General features: G+C 38.2%; 1 protein-coding gene and 1 pseudogene across 1 annotated transcript in view; one reads left to right on the top strand and one right to left on the bottom strand.

The window, feature by feature from the left end:
• The window catches only part of SUGCT (succinyl-CoA:glutarate-CoA transferase), a gene marked incomplete at its 5' end in the record, with an annotated part of 825,119 nt that overhangs the window by 610,903 nt on the left and 187,372 nt on the right, over positions 1–26,844 (bottom strand).
• LOC102496477 (transcription factor BTF3 homolog 4 pseudogene) lies at positions 18,532–22,672 on the top strand (annotated as a pseudogene).

Raw genomic sequence — 26,844 nt, forward strand, 5'->3', positions numbered from 1 at the left:
ATGTATATTAGTACAGCCACTGGGGAGAACAATATGGAGAGTCCTCAAAGACCTGCAAATAGAATTACCAAATAATTCTGCAATTCTACACCTGGATATCTACCCAAAGGATAACAATACGCTCAGTTGGAAAAAAAACTTCCACATGTTATGTTTATTGCAGCATTATTCACAATTTCTAAGACATGGCACCAACCTAAACGTCCATGAATAGATGATGGATTGAAAAAATGTGGCACATATATACCATGGAATACTACTCAGCCATAAAAAAAATGAGTCTATGTCATTTGATAGAAAGTAGACAAATATAAAAGATTTACTGCTAAGCAGAACAAGCCAGACTATGAAAGAAAAGCATTGTATAACCCTACTTAATATATACCAAATGTCTACATTTTATGCACAAAGTGAAAGACTGGAGAGCATGGTGAGTGGGACCACCAGATGGTATAATGGTTATGTCACTGGACTCCGTCATAGTTGACCATAGTTCAAGTCCCAAACCCAGTGGCATAAAACTCACTCCAGGCAAGTATGCATGCTGCTCAAAATCCTGAGAGGAGATTAAGAGAAGAAGGGATTGTGGCATGGTCATCTCCTCTGGGGGGTGATTTCTTGCTTTTTGTCTCTCTGTCTCTATGGTGAATGCATGTGTCCTATAGCAAAAATTTCTCTACAAAAAAAAAAAAAAAGTCATGGTAGTGAGCAAATATAGATAACGGAGACAGTGTGGGAGGATGATGGGAAATGGGGAAGGGTGGGGGAGGGAATCAAGCAGAAAAAAATAGAAGTCAAACATTTAAAGGACACAAAATGGAAAATTATTGTTTATGATACTGTATATGGTAATATCTTTGAGAGGACTAATATACAGTGATTCAGGTTGGGAAAATTCATTTTGCATATTCTAATGATATTCAGTAATTGAATGCAAAAAAGATATGTTTTGAAAAGAAACAAAAAATTTAAGTAGAAATGTGATCAAAATTATCACAGTATTAAGACTGAAGAAAATAAATCTTTATCTGTATGTTGAGTACAGAACTTATCATGAATATGTTTGTTTGATCCTCTTTACAGACTGCTGAAAAATATGCTGTAATTAGAGGGTTCAAACGAAGTAGCCTAGCAGGCACTTTTATAATTGTCGCATTTATTTTCTTTAATATAATGAACATACTTACAATAAAGAAATTTTGTCTTTTGAATTGAACAGAACATTAATACAAGTCATTGGAAAAACACAAGTTCTTGTAGAAGTTTTTGTAAAATAACATGTTTTATATTTTTACATCATCATGCTCTGAATAAAAATAAAAGCAGGATCTACTACTGTTTGGGCAGTGGATAGTTCATAATGATTTAGTTATAAGGAATCTTGTCTTAATTCCCAGAAAAAGTCATTCCTGGTTTATGGTATTCATGTTTTTACCAATTAAGAAATTACAAAATATATATTTGAGATGTTCATTTATTGTGAGTTAAATTATGCTCTATCTTTTCATTGGAAAGTCATTATAAGACTTTTTCCTTGTCATATTATTATGTATCAACATAATTTCTTCTTATAAGGAATAGTATTTGTAAGCACTGAAAAAACTATCTTAATATAAAAAATACACAGATTTCTTTGCAAAAGACTTTTGAAGAAAAGTTATTGAATACATCCATCAGAGTTTTGTATTCTAACTTTAAAATCAACGACAAACATTAATAGCAGCAACTACAGTTTTATTGGATTCTTGCCCTGCACCAGTTTATAGCCTAAGGATTTTATCTCTTTAATTATTTTGTTTGTTTGTTTTTTAACATGTATGCAAGAGGACAGAGAGAGAAAGCAAACTCAACATGACTTGGTCACTCCATAATCCTATTTCCTCTAATTCTCCATCCTGTCAAGATCCTGAGCTCATGTGCCAAACATACTTTCCAAGTCACCAGGGTTGGGACTTGAACCTTGATCAGTCATATGAAATCCAGCTTCCTCTTTGCAGCACTTAACCATAACACTACAGGGCAAGCCCTACTGCACTAGTTCTTAATGCCAAAACAGTAAGGTGAATCTCCATTATACATATAAAGAAACTAAGGACTTAAAAAGGTTACAGGATTTTCCCAAGTAAGAGAGTTGATAAATGGTAAAGTGGTCATTTAAATGCACATCTTTGTGATTATCAAATATTCTTAACTACTGAATGATGATCTAAATAATGTTAAAATGCACAGGCTATTATGGACATACAGTGATAGACATTTAACCATACCTGAGGGGTATGAGTCTTTAAGTATACAAACTAGCTAAAAGTATGACTGAAATAAGTAAAGGAAATAGCAAGGAAAAGAAAGGAATTCTAGGTAGAAGACTCTACAAGTAGAGGACTCTACAAGTACAGGACTCTACAAGTAGAGGACTCTACAAGTAGAGGAACTCATTACTTGAAGTATAGTACGAGTATTAAGTGCATGATGCCAGAGAAGAAAGGTATACATTTTAGAGAATCTGTGTTAAGGAGCTTCAGCATTATCTTGTATGATAAAAAGACTTTGATAGGGGATCAGCAGGTAGTGTGGAAGTTAAAATAACTGGATCCCACATGGCCACTTGCGTAGTTCAAGTCCCAGACTCATTGGCTTAAAAATCACACCAGGTACATGTGTGAGTACCCAAAATCCCAAGAGAAAAATACAGGAGAAGGGACTGCAGTGAGGCCATCCCCAACACAGGGTGATTATTCAGTTTCTCTCCTCCTCCTTCTCCCTCCCCAGCAGGCACACATACCCTATAGTAAACTTTAAGACATTGGTAGCTTTTAGGCATAAACTGACATGGTAATATTTGTGTTTTTAAATAAATCACTCTTGAGTGTGTGGGGAGATGGTTTTAGGATGATAAATGGAGAAGGCTGAGTAGTTGCTAGAGGTAGTTTTTTGTTTGTTTGTTTGTTTGTTTGTTTGTTTTCTATCTGGGGGGGGGTGGTAGAATTTTGCAGATTTCTATGTTGTTAGAAAAGAGGATACCAAGAGGGAGAAGTTAAAAATAAAGGAGAGAGTATGACCAATGTGCAGATCCCAGATGATGCCCTAGGGCTGGTGGCAAGAAACAGGTATGTGGTGGCCCCTGTGTGAGTCTGCAGAGCCATTCTTTTCCTGAAAGAAAAGAATAAGGATATATGCTTGTAGATCACATATTGGTCTTATGGGTTAGACAGCCCAGTATGAAGCCACATGGCTGTTGGAAGAAGGAAGCAATGATAACTCTTGAAAACAAATGTAATGAGAGGTAAAGGGAGCTGTGAAAGCATATACTGGTTTGGGGGCTGTTTTGAGTTGAGAACAACAAAAAGTAGTTCTGAGAATTGTGTCTTAGTAGTGACAACAATGCAGAGATCATGCAAGAATATGCTATGGATATCTTAAGATCTGAACTTCAACCTTTGCCTTTGGTTCTGATAATGATTTGTCTCCTACAGGTTAATGTTTTATAATTTGGTTCACAGCCTAATGGCATTGGCTGGTAGTGAGACTTTTAAGAGATGATGTTTAGTGGGTGGTAATTATCATGGAGGTATGGTCTCATGGATATATTAGTTATCTTGCATGGAACTAAGTGAGTTCTAGTTCTGTCGAGAAGGGGCTACTTCTGCCTTTTCTTGTTATAAAAGGAATATGGCAGCCCCCACTTGTTTTTCTGCATGCGCTCACCTTCCTTTCTGTTTCTATTAACTATGATGTGACATAGATGGCCTGAAGCCAGCCTCCATCTTTGAACTTTTCAGCACCAGAATTGTGAATCAAATAAACCTCTATTCTTTATAAATCATGTAGTCTCGGGTATTTCTGTAAGCAACACAATAGCAGACTAATACAGTGACTATCTATATGTTCTGAGACATAGCTAGGAAGAGGATAGTCCATTAGACCAGTGGTTTCACACCTGACTGCCCATAGTAATTACCTGGAGAACTTTTAAAGCACAATGATGCCAGGGTCACCTTCCTGAGATTCTGATGTTTATAGGATCTGGATCTGCTATAGAGTCACTGATAATTTCTGAACTCCCTCGTGATTCAACTAAGCAGTTATTGAGGAGAACCACTGCTCTACACCACTGGTTAGCAAGTGCTTTCTGTAAAAGATGTGACAGTAAATACAAGGGAACTTCAAATGTTTTGAAAAAGATAGAATTAAAATACAAGTTTATTTTGGTGTTAAAAAATGTTGAAATTTATGTGTAGTTTTTTCATAATATGAATTTTCCATGAACTTTTTAATAAACCCCTCATATATTGTACAGTATGAAATATAAGAATAATTCCAAACAGAAGAAACACAATTCTCTCTGTTCTCTCCATAGTAACTCTTAGTTTTTATTCAGAGCTCAACTCATCATCACATCCATAGGAAAATTTCCCTGAGGACCATGACGACATCAAATCCCTCCATGAAATGCCTCTAAAGCACCATAAATCTCTACTTTTCAGAACTTGTCATTTTATTTATTTATGTGATTATTTAACTAATGTCTGCCCATGCTTCTCCCCATATATTCAATAAAAATTAATGAAAAACTGTAATCTTAGAATATGAGACCTTATAAAGCAGAAGCATTTCTTATTTCTTTATGTAATGTATATTATCATAAATGTCTCTACACATAAATACTTTCCAAAGTCAATGGACACAGTTAGGTAATATCACAATTTCAAATAGTTAAGGAAGTTTTCAATAAAGTCTAAATTACCATTTCACCGATTTTATATATTCAAAGAATACAATCTCTGATAGGCTTATACATAAGGATGCTATTCAAATTAATTTTTCCTTTTTGTTTTATTTCAGTTCTTTACTATCTAATAAGTTGTTCTACTCTATTCCTAAGTCCTTCCTAGACTTTACATAAACTCTGTAAGTATGAGTTAAAGGTAAGACCATGATGGTCAGCAGTTGGCGCAATGGCTATATTGCTGGACTCCCAGGTAGCTGACCGCGGTTTGAGTCCTGAACCCGGTTACTTAAACTCACGCAGGGCCCATGTGTGTATGCCCAAGATCCTGAGAGGAGAATAATAGGAGAAGGGATTGCGGTATGGCCATCTTCCCTGGGGGGTGATTTCTCACGTTTTGTCTGTCTGTCTCTGTCTTTCTGGTGAGCATACGCACTCTATATTAAAAACCTCTTCAAAAAAGAGTTAAGACCATGACACCAAAGGTTTGTATCTTCTTTCATGTGCTCCTTTCTTTATACTTGGGGAGTATTATTCTCTTCCATTAAAAAGGAGAAATTGACAAAGACTAAGTGACCCATGACCTCTTCCTACACAATAAAATGGGATGGAAGCACCAAATCTTTGAGACTGATGTTCTATCAAGGGGCTAAATAGGATGAGCTATACTCACTTTCAATTTTAAATAACTGATTTTTTAGTCACATGTATAAATATGTGAAGACTAAATCTATAAGCAATCAAATTCTATTCCTGACATATAATTCTGAAAGTTACTACATACACGAAATTCTGAAGAACTTATTCAGTCTATCAGAAAAGGTACATACCCATAAAACTTAAAATAGGCTACAGGGCCAGCAGGTGGCATGGTAGTTAAAGATTCTGAATTTCCTAATCTTCATCCCAGAAATGGTTCTCACTCAAGACTATAGTTTGTTTTGTTTTGTTTTGTTTTGTTTGTCTTTCTGGGTTTTTTTTTTTTTTGAGAGATTTTCACTATAGGGTATGTGTACTTACCAGAGAGATGGCGAGAAACAGAGAGACAGAAGCAAAAAATCATGCACCACACCACCACCACCACTCCCCTCCGGGGACGGCCATATCACAATCCCTTCTCCTTCATTCTCTTCTCAGGATTTTAGACACGCATGCACACATGCCTGGCGAGTGTTTCAAGCCCTCAAGTCAGGACTCTAATCACCATCAGCCACATGGGAGTCCAGCGATGTAACCACTATGCCATCTGATGGTTCCACAAGTCTATATTAATATTCTACTTTTCCTCAACATTACATAATCACTTTCCCAGCAAAGTACCTAAAACATTTTCTTAATATTTTGCCCTACTTTTTCATATAATACTTTGTGCATCTCCAAGTGAATTATCCTGCAACTCAGTAGCTTAACTGAGAATTTCAAGTCCTGCTTCATAGCCAGAAAAATAGAGAGAGAGAGAAAAGAAATACTGAGGCCAGCAAGTGGTGGAGTGGGTTAAGGCTCTGGACTCCCACATAGCTGACCACAGTTAGAGTCCCAGATCCCGGGACTTGAAACTCACACAGGGCACATGTACTTGCGTGCCCAAAATCCCGAGAGGAGAGTGGAGGAGAAGCGATTGCACTGTGGCTATCCCTCCCCGGCCCCCCGGGAGTAATTTCTCACTTTCTGTCTCTCCTTTTCTGTCTCTCTGGCAAGTACAGGTACCTTATAGCAAAAATCTCTCAAAAAAAAGAATAACCAGAATGTTCTGTTACCTGACCAGATACAAGGGTCCTTGGAAAAAACATCTAGGTAAAGGTAAAAATTGCAGACATAAAAGGATAAAAATCTCTGATAATGAATTGAATCCAATTTGCATTTACACAATATTTGAAACATTCTCACAAAGTTTTATTACTCCTGCCATTGATTAACTCCTATTAAAACTAAGTCACCTTTGCAAAATCCCTGAAAATAGCTTCCAAAATTAATTTGAAACAAATGTGATGAGTCAATCACAGATAAATCACCTGTTTATCTCTGCTGTTACAAGAGTAAACTTGCACTTGACTTCTGATAATATCAAGGACAATCGGAAATATGCATATGTGGACAAAACAGACACTGAACATCTTCCACTTTGAACTTGAGGATTTCTTCGTACTACATTCCTTCTTCAGGAGTATATACTCTCCTGTTGGAAATTCTTACGAGTCAAAATGAGTATTGTCAAATTATACACACTATTAAATGTCATTTTTTTAAGGAGCCAGCTGGTTCTGTGATGGTTATGGTGCTGGATTCTTACGTGGTCACCAACTGGTCAAGTCCCAGACCTGGCAGCTAGAAAATCATGCCAGGTGCATGTGTGTGCTTGTGTAAAATCCCAAGAGGAGGATGGAGGCAAAGGGACTGGAGCATGGTCATCCTCCTGGGAGATGATTTCTCACTTTCCCTCTCTCTTTTACTCTCCAGACTACCTAGGTTACTTGCATTGACTCTTTTGTAGCTATTCGAACAATAGTATACCTGCTCCTTGGTCACATTTGTTTTACATAAACATTACCTTTGCTCTTTTAAAGTTAATTTATTCCCTTCTTCCTCAGTTAAGAGAGAGAGCCACTGAAAGAGAGGCACCATCAACAGAGTCTTCATGCCACTATTCACCCCCAGCTTCAGCCAGCCTCCAATCATGGGCACATGCACCCAGTGAGCTGAGGGAGATTTTGGGACACAAACTCAGAACTTTCCCACATGGGTCAGCCTCACAGAGCATCATGTTCCAGTGCACCACCATCCAGCCTACCTTTTCTTTCTTTCTTTCTTTCTTTCTTTCTTTCTTTCTTTCTTTCTTTCTTTCTTTCTTTCTTTCTTTCTTCTTTTTTTTTTTAAGTAATTTTTGTTACAGAGCATGTGCACTTGCTAGAGAGACAAAAAGACAGAAAGCAAGAAATCACCCACTAAGGGGGATGGTCATGTTGAAATTCCTTCTTCTCCAGTTTCCTCTCAGGATTTTGGGCTTTCACACACATGTGCCCAGCATGAGTTTCAAGCTGCCAGGTCCAGGACTCAAACCGTGATCAGCCACCTGGGAGTCCAGCACTTTGACCACTTTGCCACCTGCTGGCCCCACTCCTACTTTTTCTTACTAACAAGGATTCTTCATGGTGTAGTCTACTCTCTTAGCATTCTCTGTGATCTTTATATGGCTTATTTGCCTACAAAATTTTTTTGATTTACATAAAATATTAATTCTGTTAAGAATAAAAATAACATTGAGATGATGTTGTCCAGCTGAGAAATAACTCTAGAACCTTCAGGGATATATATTTCCTAGGAAAATCAGAAGAAGCAGACCTATGGACAATACCCTGTGTAAAGGATAAATAACATATGAAGAGCTTTAAAAAGTGCTTAAAGGGGGATCAGCAGTTAGCGTAATGGCTATGTCACTGGACTCCCACGTAGTCAACCGTGGTTCGCGTCCCGGACCTGGTGGCTTGAAAAACTCATGCCGGGCACATGTGCGTGCATGCCCAAGATCCCAAGAGGAGAGTGGAGGAGAAGGGATTGCAGCATGGCCATCCCCCCTGGGTGGTGATTTCTCGCTTTCTGTCTCTCTGTCTCTCTGTCTCTTTCTCTGTCTGTCTGGAGAGCGCACGCGCCCTATAGCAAAAACTTCTAAAAAAATAAGTGCTTAAAGGAGTCAGCAGATGGCTTAGCAGTTATGTTCCTGGACTCTCACATCGTCAACCGTGGTTTGAGTCCTGGATCCGGTGGTTGGAAAATCATGCCAGTCATGTGTGTGTGCATGCCTGCCCAAGATCCCGGGAGGAGAATAAAGGACTGTGGCATGGTCAGCCCCTCTGGGGGTGATTTCTCACTTTCCCTCTCACTGTCGCTCTCTCTCCCCAATGGGCGCACAAGCAGTAAGGTGAAAGCCTCTATTAAAAATAAAGTGTTTAAAGCCATCCATGGAACAGTTTGTTTTTGTTTTTTTGTTTTTTAATTAGATCAGTGTGTTCAGGGAGAAATAAGAGAAAAACATAAGAACAACTAACCATTCAGTATATTTCAACGGCCAGTTACATTCATCAATTGCAAAGCACTTTGTAAACATTAATTAAGTAAAGATACAGGGGCTAAAATCTGCAGTACATTTTGTAATCACCTCTGTCAGTCTTCAGAATTCCAAATGACTAACAGAGAGATAGACACCTAACTCACGACTTACAAAGGCCACCTCTGTGTGTATCTGTCTGCTCTTCAACTCTTATTCCACTACTGGGTGTGGAAGAAAACAGGAAGAGCATCAGAAAAATATAATTCAGAAACAAACCTTAAAAAAAAAGTAAAATCACACACACACTCCAGCTCTCATTTGAAGTATGTGTTTCATAACCCTCATTTCTGTAAACACATTGTACTCCTCGATCTATATTTTTAACACATACATATACACATTCCCAAGCAAACAATTATACTTCCTGCTTACTTAAAAGGATCATGAAAAATATCCTGTGCACATGATTTTTAAATTAGAGAGGAGAAAATCAGAAGACTGTCTTCTTCCTATACCTCAGGAGATGAAATGGAAGTTTTTAAACCATCTTTTAAAATATTGCCACAATGTTTAATACTATCTCTAATTGTACAGTGATGATTAAGACATTCAGGAAACAACACCAAAAGCCTTTAATGACTGAAACTGTTTTCTAAAAATGTTCAATTTAATAAATCTGGTGCATGGCTGAGATTTCTTTATAATATTTTTAAACAATGTATAATATTTTGGCAAGTTCCCAAACCTGTTCAGTTAGCAGCAACAGAGGGAATAAAATATAGTGAATTTGTCATCTCTATATGTTTTATTACTTTTAGGAACTCAATGTGCATGGGAAAGCATGCTTTGCCCTAATCTGTCTCCCAGGTACATTCCTGCAGGTCAGTAGCCATTTCACCTTTGGGCAGTCAACCTATCTGATTCTCCTTCACCAGACATGCCCACTTACCAGCTGTAGGAGAAATAATAAATAATAATAATCGATGCACAGGATATAAACAATAGTTTCTGGCTCATATTGCACTGTGTTTTACTCCTAAAGTCAATGAAAATGCGCATTAAAACCACAATAAACTCTTTTCAAGTAACTAAGATAAATAGAGAACAACTTAGTCACAGATAAGAACCAGTAAAAATGGAATCTTCTCATGTTGGTTAAATTCATGTTATAAGCTAAGTAATGTATAGTGATTGAATGTATAAGATAAAATAAACATAGAAAATGGAATCCTGTTTTCTAGCATTTTCTCTGAATGTTCATAATAGTGAAAGCAATTAGCATAAAAGAAACACTGGTCACATACCTGGTAGCACCCACTGGTAGATGCTGCTGCTTGGCAGCTTGTGGTCACAGGAGAGGCCTGAGTTCAGTTCCTGGCCAGGCATAGTGACACATGCCTGTAATCCCAGTTACTCAGGAAGTAAGGGCAGGAGAATCACAAGTTTGTGACCAGGGTGAGCAACACAAGACTCTATCTGAAGGAGCCAGGAGTGGTGACACAGGTCTAGGGTCCCAATTACTTTGGAGGGTGAGGTAGGAGAATTACAATATAGCAAGACCCTGTCTAAAACACTAGATAGACACAGACACACACACACACATGCACATGCATGCACACCAGAAAAAGAAAGAAAGAAACATCCGTGGCCTTTGGCATTGTGACTACCCAGCACTGCTCCATCTGTTACATGAGCCTCTAAGCAAGTCATGTAACTTCACTGAACATCACTTTTTCCATCCATAAAATAATAATGTATTTCTTACATAATGTTGCTGAGAGCTAATTAAGATGAAATGTTAGCCAGGTAGCATGGTGGTTAAGGAGCTGGATCTAACATGGCTGACTGTGCAGTTCAAGTCCCGGAACTCACAGCTTAAAAAACACACCAGGCACATATACATGTGTTCCCAAAATTCCCAAGAGGAGTATGGAAGTGGAGGATTCACAGCATGGCCATTCTCCCCGGGGGAGCTTTCTCATTTTCCGTATCTCTCCATCTGTTGAAATACTGGTTTTCAGTTGTCACTCTGTGCCTATGAACCACCTGGAGAGCTAAATTAGAAAAAAGTATACTTTATGAATATAATGGCTACAAGCAAATTCATGCCCTATTCATATAGGTCAAAACTACTTCCCCACCCCAGGAATACATAGTAATGATGGTTATACAAACTTATAAATATACTAAAAGAAACACTAAATTGTACATTATTAAAGGAGTGGATTTTATGGTATGTGAATTGCATCTCAATAACAAAAATTACATTTTTGTTTCTAGACTAGAGCTTTCACTTTGAACTTTCCTCCTACATGTGATGCAACCTTCATAAATACTCACAGCCATAGAGTACTAAAATAGACAAACCTACTCAGTTTATGGAAAATAGAAGTAGAGTACAAGTTTATTTTGGTGCAAAAAATACTTGAAATCCATGCATAGTTTTTTCATAATATGCACTGTCCATGAATTTTCTGAATATCCTAGGGACACCTTCCAAGTTCCCTTCTCTCTCAGGCAGACCACGATCTTCAGCCACAGTGTTCGTTTTCCTTCTTATCCATCCCAGGACAATTTAACCATAGTGATGGAGATTTAGAGGAATTATTTATATTAAGTGGTTACCTGGTTAGTTTTTGTTTTTTTAACTCTTCAGTTTTCTGAATTAGCACCTATTTTGTAGCTATAACTATAGCTGCAAAGTTTTCTTCCCTTGAACTCTTTGGCAATGTACCCATCTTATTTTCCTCTCTGACCTGATCCTTAAACATTGCAATTCCCAACATTCTTTCCTGGGATCTCTGCTCACCCTAAGTCAGTCTTTCTAAAACTTTGGCTCAGGCACCACCAGACGAATAAATCAGAATTTTGGGGGATGGGTCTTGGGCATCAGGATATTTCTTTTTTTTTTTTTTTTTTGGAGAGATTTTCACTGTAGGGCGCGTGCGCTCGCCAGACAGACAGAGAGAGACATAGAGACAGAAAGCGAGAAATCACCCCCCAGGGGGGATGGTCACGCCGCAATCCCTTCTCCTCCATTCTCCTCTCGGGATCTTGGGCACGCACGCACACGCACCTGGCGTGAGTTTTAAGCCACTGGGTCTGGGACACGAACCGCAGTTGACTACGTGGGAGTCCAGCGACATAGCCATTACGCTAACTGCTGGTTCCCCAGGATATTTCTTAAGTTCCCCAAGTGATTCCAGTGTGCAGCCAGGAAAGAAAACTACTGCTCTTTGATTCTGCCACCCCAAGATCTCACTCAGTCACTTCCATTATCTTTATGCCAATGACTCCCAGATCTGAATCTTCAGTTACCACAACCTTCACCATTCAAACGAACAACAGCAAACCCAGAAACTAAACCACAAAATAAAACTTTACTTTCTGAATTAATCCAAAATTTAAAAGCATGTTGAGGGCTAGCCATTGGCATGGTGGTTACAACAGAGTCCCACATGGCTAACTGAGCAGTTCAAGTCACACATCAAGTGACTTGAAAAACACTTGGGGCCATGTTTACATGTCCCCAAAATCCCGAGAGGAGAATGGAGGAGAAGGGGTTGCACCGTGATCTTGGGGGTAGGGGAGTGGTTCTCACTTTTCCTTTCTCTCTATCTCTCTCCAGCAAGTGCATGTGCCATATAACAAAAACTAAAAAAAAAAAAAAAAAGAAAGAAAGAAAAGGAAAAAAAGTTGAAATTTAAGTATAAAGTTATTTAAATTTAAATATAAATTAGAATTTTTAAGATTGCCTTTTTTCTCCCTCTTAGGATTCTAAAAGGATCACTAGCTGGCTAACTGGGAAATTGAACAAGTGCTAAATTAAAAATACGTTTCTTATATTCCTAATAAGGGAATCTCCATTTGAAGGTCCCTTGAACATTAAAAAAAAACAATATACCCAAAAAGTGAACTCATTATTTCCCCATTTCTCTAGACAAAACCTGCTCTCCCTCTCTTGTTTCCTATCTCAGGATGACACTTGTGACATTCACTCAGAGGCTACAGTGAAAAACTTGGAAACATGATTTAGTCCTTCATCATTCACATCCTCACTGACAATTATTGACTCCCTAATAGATATAATGTATTTCTAATATAATTCTACCTCCTTAATAGATCTTGAAATTGCTTTCTCTTCACCCCCTTGCCATTATTCCCTCTTGCCTGAAGTACTGCAACAGCCTCGTAGCTGGTCTCCTTGACGCGGTCTTTGTTTGTTCCACCCTACTGCCCACACTGTATTTCTAAACACAACTGGTTTGTGTACCTAAAAACCTTTCAGAGGCTCCTTCCTGCCCTAAAGACAGCGACAGTGTCTGCATTTCATAACGCAGCCCTGAAAAAACTTTCCAGTTGCTTTCCCGGCTTCCTCTCGTGCTAGTTCAGTCCCTTCATTACTGCTTCACCTGCCTCAATGAACATTTTACCTCTTCTGGGAAATCTTTGGGGAATCCCAAAGTTGGGTTGGGTGCCCCTTCTATGCATGCTCATTTTACAGGGCACATGCTTGTTACTGCATCACTACCTCCTTGATTGTCACCCTAGCTCCAAGGGAGTTCCTTAGGAGCAGAGGCATTATCTTATTTTTTCTGGAGAGGTTTTCACTATAGGGCGCGTGCGCTCTCCAGACAGACAGAGAGAGACATAGAGACAGAAAGCGAGAAATCACCCCCAGGGGGTATGGTCACGCCGCAATCCCTTCCCCTCCATTCTCCTCTCGGGATCTTGGGCACGCATGCACATGCGCCTGGCGTAAGTTTTAAGCCACCGGGTCCAGGACGCGAACCGCGGTCGACTACATGGGACTCCAACAACATAGCCATTACGCCAACAGCTGGTTCCCAGAGGCATTATCTTGTTCTTCACTGTCGACGCGATGCTTGGCACACTGTAGGTGTTCAAAACTTACTGAAATAATTATTTTTTTAAAATCAATGCTTGTACAAGAGCCCTTATATTCTTTCTCACAAATCCCTAAAGAATTACATCAACTCTTCAAGCAAAGCTAGAATGTTAGAAAGTAAGAAAAGCTATAGTCAAAAAAGATTTTGCACACACATGCACAGCAGACCCTTGGGCTATCCTGCGGATATTAAAAGGCTGTAGTTCATACATCCAACATTTGTAAGTACTTACTGTTAACTCTGCATAATGAGCTTGTATTATGCAGTGACAACAGTCACCTAGTCATCTTAAATTAAGAAATATTAAAGCATAAAATCTGTCACTTAATGTAAATAATAGCTACTATCACCATCTTCCAACACTGCACTCAGGAGTTGACACATGTAGTCTCATTTAATCCTCACAATTAAGCTCTGAAGCAGATCATATTACAACCTTCTCAGAGTAAGAAACCAAGCCTTGGCAGTGTAAGCACCTTGCTTACAACACAGCCAAACTGTAGAAAGGCAATCATTCTCTGTTATACCTTCCTTTGGGTAGGTATACTTCTTTTAACCTGTAGCAAAAGAAAAAGCCTAATATGCTAACATGAAACTTGTACTCACACTGCCATACAGAATACAACGTTAAGGCTGCTGGAATGTGAGAGCCCTCTGAGTTGATAAAATAGTGCAAATGCAGGGATTATAGTCCTATGCCAAAGGTGATGCTTAAAAGATCACCGAGTTATTTATTAGCATGCCTCCTGGATGAGTTTAAAAATGTAGTATCAAATGAGTCTTTCTAACAGTCATATATCCCACTGTGCTTCCTGTTGTAGAAATAAACCTGATGCCTGAAAGCACACATTACCTGAGGGATGTTATTTAACTAGTCTAGCATATTGAATAGTTAAAAATACCCTATCACTGAGTTCATCCTCCTGGAAAACAATATTGTCAAATAGTTTCCCTGGCTTGAAGTTCTTTCCTTGTTGAAAATCCATTTATTTTCTCTGAATAGCTTTTTTTTAAGGAATTTCATTATAAAATCTAGCAGTAAAGAGCCTCACAGCCACAGTCTGCAGGATGTTCTGTTTGCCCGTGACACCTCTCTCACACCTGAATTACCCCTATAAAATTCTCATGTATTAGTACTTAAATTAGTAACATCACCAAAATGATTCCCAGTTAGTAAACCCTTCTTCAAACTTCTCAGGGATAACCTCCTCCTATGTTTAAACTAAGATTAGATCATTCATATTAATCCCCCTAGTTTTAGGTTCCCTCATAGTGTATAAAATAGGTAGCAAATCATTCATTCACTTCATTCATACTACAGACCTTTATAGGTTTATTATGAGCCAGAAGATGTCTATTTACTTATTCAAAAAAATACTGATTAAGCCTCTATGTGCTAGAGATTTAATGGTAAAACAGATACCTAAGATTTCTTATTCTCATATACCGCATCTTAAAACAGGGCCTTCTCAGCGCATAGAGCCTTCTTTTTTTTTTTTTTTTAAGAGAGTTTTGCCATAGGATGCACATGCTCACCAGAGACACAGAGAGATAAAAAGGGAGAAATCACACCCCTGGGGGGATGGTCATGCCACAATCCCTTCTCCTCCATTCTCCTTATGTATTTTGGGCATGCAAGCACACACAACTGGCTTGAATTTTAAGCTGCCAGGCCCAAGACTCGAACCACCATCAACTACATGGGAGTCCAGCGACATAATCATTACACCATCTGCTGGTCCCAGTGTCTCTGAGATTCTATTAATCATAGATCAGTAATTCTCAGGACCAAAGGTCAGCAAACAATAGTCTGCAGGCCAGATCCAGCCTGCTGCCCGTTTCTGTATGGCCTGCAAGCTAAGAATGAGCTACTCCATCAGCAGAGGTGAGCGGTCGTGATAGAGCACATGCACGCTCCTGTGCTCATTGCTTTGCACACCTTTATGGTGCACCACAAGTCATAGCAATAGAGTTATAATTCCACAGCATTTCAAGTATCATGCCTATTGCTGTACCGCTTTTTTTAAAATCATCAGTGTATACCCATCATGTCGAAGCAACAAAAGAAGACAAAAGTGGACTTAAAAATGCCATGCTTTTAGCACATGCTGGAAGGTGGGTGATTTTGTTATTGAACTAGATGACAAAAAGGATGTTATTTACTGTGTAAATGCTGTGCTAGCAGGAGACAAGTGCCGGCTGAAGCACCCATCACGAAAGCAGTGGTCAGAACAATTACAAAATCTAAAACAGAATATTAAACCACAGCAGAAATTCCTCACAAAAAATAAAGAAATGAAAACAAGATTACAACCAAAGTGAGTTTCTGAGCGGCTCATTTTTTTCAGCCAAGCAAGGAAACCATTTACTAAGGGCGAGTTAATTAAATCATGTCTGATTGCAGCAGCTGAAGAAATGTGTCCAGAGAAAATAAACTTGTTTAGGACTATTAATCCCTTGGTAAGAACAGTTGTTCAAAGAGTTGAGGACACTGGGAGCAATCTCAATTTAAAACTAAGGCAAATTATTTTGAGAGGTTTTCCCTGGCTTTGATGAGTTGACAAATGTTATGGATACTGTTCACTTGTTCTTTATACAAAGAGCCAGTGCCAATTTTGAAGCGACTCAAGAATTAGCCTCTGTGAATACACTGCATGGAACAACTACAAACAAGAATATGTTCAAAGAAGTCGAGAAAGTATTATTTCAATATAATTTCAGTGGAAACTGTTAAAATGCGTTACAATTTAGGGCGGTAAAAATTACGTGTGGGGCAAAAAAGGACTTGAATAAAGTTACAGAGCTTGCAGAAATGGAAGGTGTCTAAAGCCTATGGTGAGTCGTTATATTATTCATCAGCAGGTACTTTCCAGAAGATATTTTAATCAAGAGACATTAAACCAGGAGTGTCAATTGTGATCTTCATTCTTAATGGTGATCTTTATTTGCTCTGAAAGGTTCAACCATTGTAAACCCCATGAAGTTTTCTCAGAAATAGAAGTTTAATTTCCTAACTCACCCTGCCCCATGGCAATGCCTTAGCAGTGCTCAAGTTTAACAGTTGTGATTTTTTAGCGTGGGGTCAAAAATGATTTTTTTTCTGAATAAGAAGAACCACTCTCAACTGCTATCATTGAATAATGAATAGCTTTGAAAATTAGTTTTTCCTGTGGACTTCGTAATATTTTTTTAATAAATTTGATTTAAAATTTCAAGGCAAAGCAGCACTTTACATGCAAAACTTTTATGACGATAAAGTCATTTTGATGACAACTAATGTTGTTTGAATTGCAACTAATGTCAAGATGCTTTATATACTTCCTGTGCTGTCAAAAGATAAAACGAAAAGTGAAATTTCCATTCCCACACAAATTTGGAGCAGATATATTTTCTGAGCTCAAACTGCTGTAGTTTGATGCAAGTGCAAAGGAAATTTCCATATTTCAAAATCCATTTAACGATGCAATTGAGGAGTTTCCACCTAATTTTCAATTGGAAATGATTAATCTACAATATAATGACATGTAAAAGGAAAATACCAAGAGAAAAATCTAATAAATTCTACAAACGCCTTCCAGGCAATGAATATGCTCAATTAAAATCATACGCTTGTGGATTGTTACCATTATTTGGCAGCACCTTTCCGCATGAAAAGACATTTTCAAAGATAAGTATGGAAATTCTTATTCCAGATCAGCATGAAGAGATAAACATTTGTAATCGACTCTGATGATAGGGAACATAACTTTGCACCTCAATTAAGTGAAGCATAATCCTCTCCCAAAAGAATTCCATTCTTCGCTGCAGTAAGTCTGTATTATATTTTTAAATTGCACCAAACTATTGTATTATTATATTTTTAATTTAATCTATTAAAATTTTATGATATTTGTTGTCTCTTTTATTGTATAAGTACTTGCATAATATCTTCAATTTTGCCTCGTGGCCTGAAGAGCCTAAATTATTTATGGCTCTTTAACAAAAAGTTTGTTGACCTCTGCTCAAAAGGGTTAGTAGTAAAAGGGAGACTCTCACAGTCTCTAAGGAACACAAACTGTTTATATTTCCCAAAAGTAGAATTGATTACAAAACATAGCAATAAAAAATTGTCGTAGGTCCAGTCATGGCAGTCCACTGGAAGATGCCTCTACTCACTAGGCTGAGGCCATATGGAAGACCTAGGTTTGATTCCCAGCCCACTCTAAAAGCCATGCACAGCGGCAGGCATCTGAATCTCAGCTGCTCAGGAGGCTAAGGCAGGAGGAACACAATAGGGAAATACTGTCAAAAAAAATTGCTTTTAATTGGTGGTAGCCTGGTGGCACAGTTGGTAGCTAAGTAAACTGCAGTGCTGGCAGCCAGTTAACTGACCACAAGTCCAGTTCCCTAGCTGGCTTGAAAAACACACTGAGCACATGTGCATGCCCAGGATCCTGTTGAGCTAGAGCGCTGGGGAACGAGATCATGCCACAGTGAGACCTTATCAATGGTGTTTCTCTTTCTTCCTCTTTCTCTTTCATGCATGCATGCATGGTTACTGTAATGAATAAAATAAACTTTTTTAACTGCCATAAGTTATTATTGATATAAATAAAAGAGTCTTACCTTGTCAAAAAGATTAAAACTCTTACCAAAAGATTATGATGCCATTTATGACATTAAGAATAATAAAAAAACTATTGATACAAAGGGGTGGATACCTCAGGGGGACTCACACCTTCCACAAAGACCCTAATGTCCCACACAGGGCTCAAGAATCCAGGGACTTCAAGGACTATTCTTAGTAATAAAGAGGAGATAAGCACAATCTACCAGCCTGGAGATTTGAGTCCTTTATTTATCTAGTCACCATGAAAATCGACTGGATTTCTATACAACTCTGTGGAGAAGCAAGTGCCAAACTTAAGTCTGAGGTAAAATTTCCCAATGAGGGTAAAGGCTCAGGTCCAAATCTAAGTCAATGTATTTTAAAAAAATAGTATATGCATTTGTGGACAAGAGTCATTATTGCTACATGATAGGGTCAATCTCATAATCTCACATGGATTGAAAGAAAGAAGTTACATGCTAGCTGAATGCCTGGCATCAGACATATCAGTTACTATCATTATTTATCCAGCCTCATCTGCTACCACATTCCTTTCACATTCCCTGCTTCCAAGGCTCGTCATTTTCCAGAGTTGCCAATCTTTGTGCATTAGCATATAACATTCCTTCTCTCCAAAATTATCATTCTTCCTTCACCTTCTATTTTGTTGTTGTCTTTTTGTTTATTTTAGGGTTTATTAGGGTTTTTTTTTTTTTAGTTTAGTTTAGGTTTACTTATTTCCATAATAGAGAGAGATAGGCACCCTCAGCAATGCACCCCCAGTCTTGGGCAGCCCAGATCATAAGCACACCAGCTCCCCACATGTACAGGCAGATCCCAGGACCCTTCCCATGTGGGTGCAGCTGTGTTGCAACCGAGCTACCACCTGGCTCCTGTCCTGGTTATCTTACTTTATACTCCCAGTCTCCATCTATCCTCAGCCTTCTCTGCCCCACTCAGGGCTCTTGACACTGAGCCTACAGACTGCAAAGCCCAGTTCCCTTGCTTTCATTCAGTTTGGTCAAACAGAAGAGGACGACGTGACCAAAGAATTTCCTTTCACTCCCACTCATGTAGGCTCTGTATCTCTAGAATGAGCCAGGTCCCCGCACGATGACTGCGTCAGCCAGGTGACCTCTCCTCCAGGGTCATCTCTCACTAAGCTCCAGAATCTCTATTTCCTTCCTGTCCCTTTCACCCTTTGCTTTTCCTGCCTCTCCGTCCCTTCTTTGCCCTCTCCCCACACTGCTGTACATAGCACCCTCATTTGAACTCCAGGACTGAAGTCCAATATCCGCAGTACTCCTGACTGACAGATCTGTTTCACAAATTCTCATTCAGCCTCCTGAACTCAGCTTCAGTAGCTGCACCTCTATCCAGTCCTACTAGACATTGCTTCCCACCAGGTTAAGCTAGGAAGTCCTTCCGTCTTACATAGTGTGGAAGGGAGGGAGGGAAGAGGAAAGGAAAATGTTGTAAATATTCTCATTTGTTTGTTAGGGATAGAGAAAGGAGAATGAGAACATGGAAAATGGCCTAAAAACAAATCTGTATGTTAACAGAGCAATCCCCCTCCCCAACACCCAAGTCTTGTTTGTTTCCCCAATGCAGGAAATTTTCTTTAAAATTCTTTCTCAGATTCCCAAAATACCATAACAATGAAAGCAGAAAATAGTGACAAGTCATCAAAAGAGCTGTGTGAACCCAAGACAAGCATTCTATCTCTAGGTTAGTCAGGAGTGACTGAAGTATAAAACAGAGATTGGACAACAGAGCTCAGACACATTCAAGTTTGACGACGAAGCTGCTCATGGTTGTGATATTTTCAATACTTAAGATGGTGTAATATCAACACTAATTAAAAGGAAAACTTCAAATTTTACATACTATATATAGTTTTTGTTTGTTTGCTTTAATGAAGCATCAGAGAAAAGTAACAGCACAATGACCCTAAAATGACTAAAATATAAGGCAGGGAAACTGATAGTAGTTTTGCTTAAAGACTGAAATGATCTTTTCTATAAAAGAATTATTTCCACTACAAGAGATATTTACTATAAGAATAAATATTTGAAACCCAAGTTCATAAGCTGATTTGTTTTTCCTCATTTGTTTGATCGATTTTTAGTTTTGTCTCTTTACCCGCAAATCAGGTACCTTCAATTTCAATATGTACAGAAATTATCTGGGGATCCTGGTAAGATACAGACTGTGCTTCATTAGGGGCAGGATAGGATCTGAGAGTCTGTACTAATGTCCCAGGTAAGATCTCTACCTGCTGGTCTCTCAGCACACTTTGAGTAGTTAGACTCATCCTGAAAAAAATAAAACAAAAAAAGTCCATTCCTGATCCTGTAGTTTCATTTTAAAAGTGGTTCTCAAACCTCAGCTGCGTAAGCGTCACCTGGAAGTGTAGTAAACCGTGATTGCTGTTGTATCTTGACGGAAGTGACAGTACAGCTGTGAGAAAACTGAGGAGGACTAAATACACACAGCATGCGTGTAAAACTGCTGAAATCAGATATCTTTCAATTGTATGTTGATTCACAATTATCTAAAAATAAAAAAGGTTTTTCTTTTTCTTTTTTTCTTTTTTAAGCACACAGATTGGGATGCGGCCTGATAATTTACATTTCTAACAGGTCCCCAGGTGATGCAGCAAGTCTGGGGACCACACTTTGAGACCCACTGACATAAAACAATGGTCTTCTGCTAGGGCTGGAAATTAGAGGATTTTTTTAAAAAAATTCTCAATGCCACCCCACCACAGAATAATTAAACAGCGATTTTAGTAAGTAAAAGTTGAGAATTATTTTTAAAAAAATAAAAAGAAAAAAAGCTTTTCAAGTGACTTTAATGTGCAACTAGGGTTGAGGACCTCTGAAACGAAATTTTAAATCTTCTGTATTCTTCAATGATAATCCACTTTATGTCATTTAAGAAAGATGTACGAGAGTAGCAAGTTTTCCACAGATTAAAAATGAAGACAGAAAACAAAAGATTAAAGTTGCAAAGCTGCCATTAAAGAGAACTATGTTTTACACCAAACTCTAACTGTGATGTCAGCTAGTCATTAAAGACTCTACAAATCTTTTGTTGACAAAATTAAGCCTTATTTATTCTAGAGATTTTCTCAAAACAGTATGTGGAACTCTGATCACAGTTATTACCTAACCCACAAGGGTGTTGTGTGAATTAACGAGATAATGCTTATAAAGGCTTCAAGAATCTTGGAAGGGTAGTAAAAAAAAAACCAGTCACACTATTATTAGTATATTATGCTGAATTTCAAAATAAATATAATAATCTATTCAAGGGAAAAGAAATATTTTTGCTTAAATGGGGGAAAGTAAACATATAAAAATTTAAATGGGCAACATAGTGGTAAAGGCATTGGACTCCCACATGGCCAACTGCAGTTCCAATCCTGGAGCTGTCAGCTTGAAAATTACACTGGGCATGTATGTGTGCATGTACAAAATCCCAGGAGGAGGATAGAGGAGAAGGGATTGCAGTGTGGCCATCCCCCCATGGGTGATTTCTCACTTTCCCTCTCACTGTCTCTCTTCTATGAGTGCAGACGCCCTATGGCAACAATCTTTAAAATTTTTAAAGTGAAATCATAAAAATTTGACTGAAAGAGACCAAGATCAATTGTTGTTAAGAGTTCAGGATGGGCGGTCATCTTTCTCTCTGTCTCCGCTGAGGCAGCCATCTTGTTCTTTCCCCGTGCTGGTGTTGGAGGACCCTCCCTGCTTCAGGGTACAGCTCGCAGAAAGAAGAAGGTGGTACACAGAACAGCTACAGCTGATGACAAAAAACTTCAGAGTTCTCTAAAAAAACTGCAGTTATTATTGACAGCCGTCAATAATATAGCTGGTATCAAAGAGGCGAACATGATTAAAGATGCTGGGACAGTTATTCATTTCAACAATCCCAAAGTCCAAGCTTCCCTCTCTGCTAATACCTTTGCAATTACTGGTCATGCAGAAGCCAAACCAATCACAGAAATGCTTCCTGGAATATTAAATCAGCTTGGTGCAGACAGCTTAACAAGCCTTAGGAAATTAGCTGAACAGTTCCCACGGCAAGTCTTGGATAGCAAAGCACCAAAACCAGAAGACATCAATGAAGAGGATGACGATGTTCCAGATCTTGTAGAAAACTTTGATGAGGCAACAAAGAACGAAGCTAACTAAAATCTTTTCTGGTTTTGGAAGCTGGCATGGACTAGATTTAACAAATCAGTTATGTGGTTCCAAAGTTTTACAGACACGGAGAACATCACCTGTTACTAGTTCAGTAATATAAATATTTTGTATATTAATAATGCTGTTTGTTCAGCATTTTTTGGTCATTTGATTTTGCATTTTTCACTTCCTCCCAGGATCTATTCTTTTGGTCAAAATATGAAGTATTGGTGCAAAAAAAAAAAAAAAAGAGTTCAGGATGAAAAACATTTTTAAGTACAAACATAATAAAAAAGGTCATAAAATTATTAAATATAACATTTTATACATTAAAACTAAAAATGAAATTGCAAGGCAAACTGAAATAGACTAGTTAAAACAGCTATCAGACAGGCATGATATTATCCACAGAGAGCTCAGAAGACATATACCACAACAACAATCAAAATAATTTATAATCTAACAAATGAAAAAATGATAATGATGAGTATGATTCACTCTTTCAAAGAAGCAACTATTTTTACTCAAAGTGCAATTTATAAGTAAGACATTAACATAAAAACTATTATCTCCTGGGTCAGCAGAGAAGTAATGATGCATTTTTTACATAGAAAAAGACATCATGACTTTTCTGCCAGCCCAATATTATCCTTCCTAGATATTCATGGAAATAAATACATGAAATTATATTTTAAAAAAGAACAATAGTAGAGTAAATGATACTGGAGCAGAAGTATTGGCTCTCACTGAACCAAAATAATGAGATCATCCTGAGTTCACTGTTAATTCACACAACAAAAAATCACCATTGACAAAAACACAAAAGTCTGTGTTAGAGGAATGAAATAACCCCTGGGGGGATGTCCACACCACAATCCCTTTTTCTCTATTCTCCTCTCAGGATCTTGGGCACATGTACCCCACATGAGTTTTAAGCCACCGGGTCCAGGACTCAAACTCTGGCCAACTACGTAGGAGTTTAGTGACATAACCATTATGCCATCTGCTGTTCCCCAGTGACCTAATACTAAGACACCAGAGCAATGGCTAAATCAATGTACCTGGAAAAAAATAAAAATAAGGGCTAGCAAATAGCCTAGTGATTACATGGCTGTACTCCCACACAGCTGATCACATTCAAGTTCCGGACTCATTGGCCTGAAAATCACACTGGGCACCTGTATGTTGCATGCTCAAGATTCCTCAAGAACAGAGAAGAACAGATTGCAGCATGACCACACCTCAGGAGGTGTGGGGAGATTTCTCACTTTCCTTCTCTCTGCCTTTCTCCAACAAGCACACAAATGCTTTGTTTAAAGATATTATTTGTAACATAAGAATAAAGTATTGGCGATATTAATACATCAGATTTAGGATAGCATTTATACCCCTGTGGGGGAGGAAATTAAACGAGAGCTCACCTGACTAGGTTCTTTTCTTCCTCCCTCATATACACACAGGCCAAGAATGCTCAAGCCCCCTTCTCTCCATTCTCCCTTATTCACCTGCCATAGTTGTACTCAGGCTTCAAAATCTAGATCACACTTTATTTCCTATGTAAATCTTTCATTGACTCTGTTTACTTGTTCATCTAGGCTTCCTCTTTTCTCTGTACAAACCACAATTAAAATAGTAATTACACAAATTATTTGTATATTATAATCTTGTCTTCCTCATGGCTCCATATATGAACACTGGAGGACACAGAATCTACTTCTGGTGAAAACTGTGAAGGTCAGTTATACTTGGCAAGTACCTAATGAGTGTATGTGCCCAATCCTTAGCCGAGGGGTATGTTGTTAAATACATTATATGATTCCTGCCTTCAAAAACTATATATCTACACACAGAAAAAAAAAAAAGATACAACTGAATATAAATGAAAGAATTAGAAAACTATATAATCTATCAAATATTAGCATGTGATAGATAAAGAGGAATGAAAACTTTTGAGGATCATAAAAGAAGTAGAATTCAAGGTAAAACTTGGAGAGAGAAAGAAAGCCCAAGGGGGACTACAGAGTAATGTTTACTGGGTCTCTGAAAACTGTAAATTAGTGCCAACAAACTCCTGTGAAGGGCTCATGGCAAATATTTTCAGCTTTCCAGGCTATTATAGAGTCTCTGTTGCAACTACTCAACTCTGCTGTTGTAGCACAAAAGCAGACAGACAATACGTAACTGAGTAAGTGTGACTGTGATTAAACAGAACTTTATTTATGAAGCTGAAATTTGAATTGCATGTAATATTTGTTACAATTTACCTTTTTATAACCATTAAAACAATGTAAGAACTACTCTAAGTTCATGGATCACATGAAATCTGCATACAGCCCAACCGAGGTGGTAGGTACTACTATAAGGCTGTGCTCTGCAGGCTGGGACCACACAGGAGATCCAAGTCCAATTCCTGATGCAACCTGAAGACCAGATGCAGTGGCATGTGCCCCTAGTCCTAGCAACTCAGGGAGGCTGAAGTAAGAGGATGAAGAGCTCAAGGCCATCCTGGCCTGAATGACTTTCCCCAACCAGGAAGTCTAACTTCATCATGTCTCTTCTGGGATTCTGCATTCAATGCAGAATCATTGTACCAGTCACTTTCATAAGTATTTAACTTGATCCCTATAACAACCCTTTGAGGATGGAGTCAGAATCTGAATCCAAGTCCTTCTCATATTCCTTCTTCCTTTTGAGATATGACTGTCTAAATCTAAAGAATGCACAGGCACAATGATTTTCCTTCAGGTGTACCTTTGTTTTCTGAACATCCCAACATTCTGCTGGCCTACTCAGAAGGATGTGACTACAGTTATTCCTTTCTCTTCTTGGTTCCTAAATAAAACCGAGTTTCCAAAATTAATACAGAGCCCACAATTTTACAAAATTTAGTCTAGTTCCTTCTTCCCTAAATGGAGAGCACGTCTCAAAACACCAGAGCCTCCCTTGCCACTTTCTTGCCCAGTCATAGAATCTTGTAAAAGCTTATTATTGTTGATTTATAATTTCACTAGCCAAAAAACCTGAGTCTTATGCCCCTAGAAATTTTATTGTGTACTTGCTCTTGCAGATTATCTATAAACATGTTTAATAAAGATTTCCAGCAGAAATCCCTAGAGAGGTTTCACTGTTTACAAGTCTCTATCAGCATCAGGCTCACACATTCTACTTCTTGTTCTCTCTATTAATACCTATGTCTGACAAAATATTCCTCCTAATCTTGTGGTATAGTTCAGAATAGCTTTGTTGTGAAACTTTTTAACTGACTCCCTGAAAGTCTAAACAAGCTATGTGTGTTAGTTTTTTCCCTGGTGCTTTTTATACGTTCGAACAGCCAAGCATATGATAGAAAACAGAATGCTTTACTCCATTCGCCGTATGAAGCGGTAAATGATCCTACAACTTCTGGAGTTCACCAGTATGAATGAGATTCTCCCATCAATATATTGTAGGGTGTCCCAGACAGTTTCATTAGAATGGAAGCAAGAATGAAATTCACTACTAGTAAAGAAGGAATACAATACTTATTTCACATTTAGGTACATTTTATTCCCTTGAGTTTCTTCAGACCCTTACCATGGGTGCCATAAAGTTTCAATAATGTACTTATATCCAGACTATCAGGCAGAACATCCTGTCCCCTGACTACTATTTGATCTAATACTGCATATCTCACCTCTTTGCTTCAAAAGACATGATGACAGTGGAAATGTCTATGTTTCAACAAAGACCAAAGCAAAGAATTCATTGAGTCTCCAGATCTCCTTTCTTCCCTGTGAGCACCCTGATCATCAAGCAATCCCATTGATCCTCCAGTTGACCTTCTGCCTTTCATGTATAAAAAAGCTTTTATTTCTGGATTGCAGTCTTTTTTGTACTGTTTCTTGAATTCCTTTATCCTCTGACTGGCTTCTTATTTACACCTGACCTGTCACACTTTGAGGTCTTCCCTGCTCTCACTTGAACAATCTTTTGCCTACTTCCCTCCCCGCCCCCTGCTTTTGCTTCTTTTACTTTAGAAAATGGATGCAAAAGTTTTTATATGCACTCCTAATCTTCGATATGTGACATTTTCCTGCCCTTCCATTAGTGTGTTTAAAGCATTTCCAGATTTCCTACAAGTTACAAACTATTTTAAATAATACTTTCAATTTTAACTTAATGCACACGTTGATTTGATCATAGTTTCATTCTCTGAAACTGAGTAATAATGTGATGGGTTTGTTTTTTTCGTTTTTGGCTTTCATTTTCCTTCAGAAGGTTGAATGTAATTGAGCTGTGAGCATTATTACAGCAGTGACAGATTATTTCCTGTACTGATCCCTGTCTAGTCTTAGACCCAAGTCCAGTACATCTACTTTCCTCCCTTAATTCTAGAACTTCTTTCC

This window comes from Tupaia chinensis, unplaced genomic scaffold (assembly GCF_000334495.1).
Source record: "Tupaia chinensis unplaced genomic scaffold, TupChi_1.0 Scaffold000088_1, whole genome shotgun sequence".
Taxonomy (NCBI): domain Eukaryota; kingdom Metazoa; phylum Chordata; class Mammalia; order Scandentia; family Tupaiidae; genus Tupaia; species Tupaia belangeri.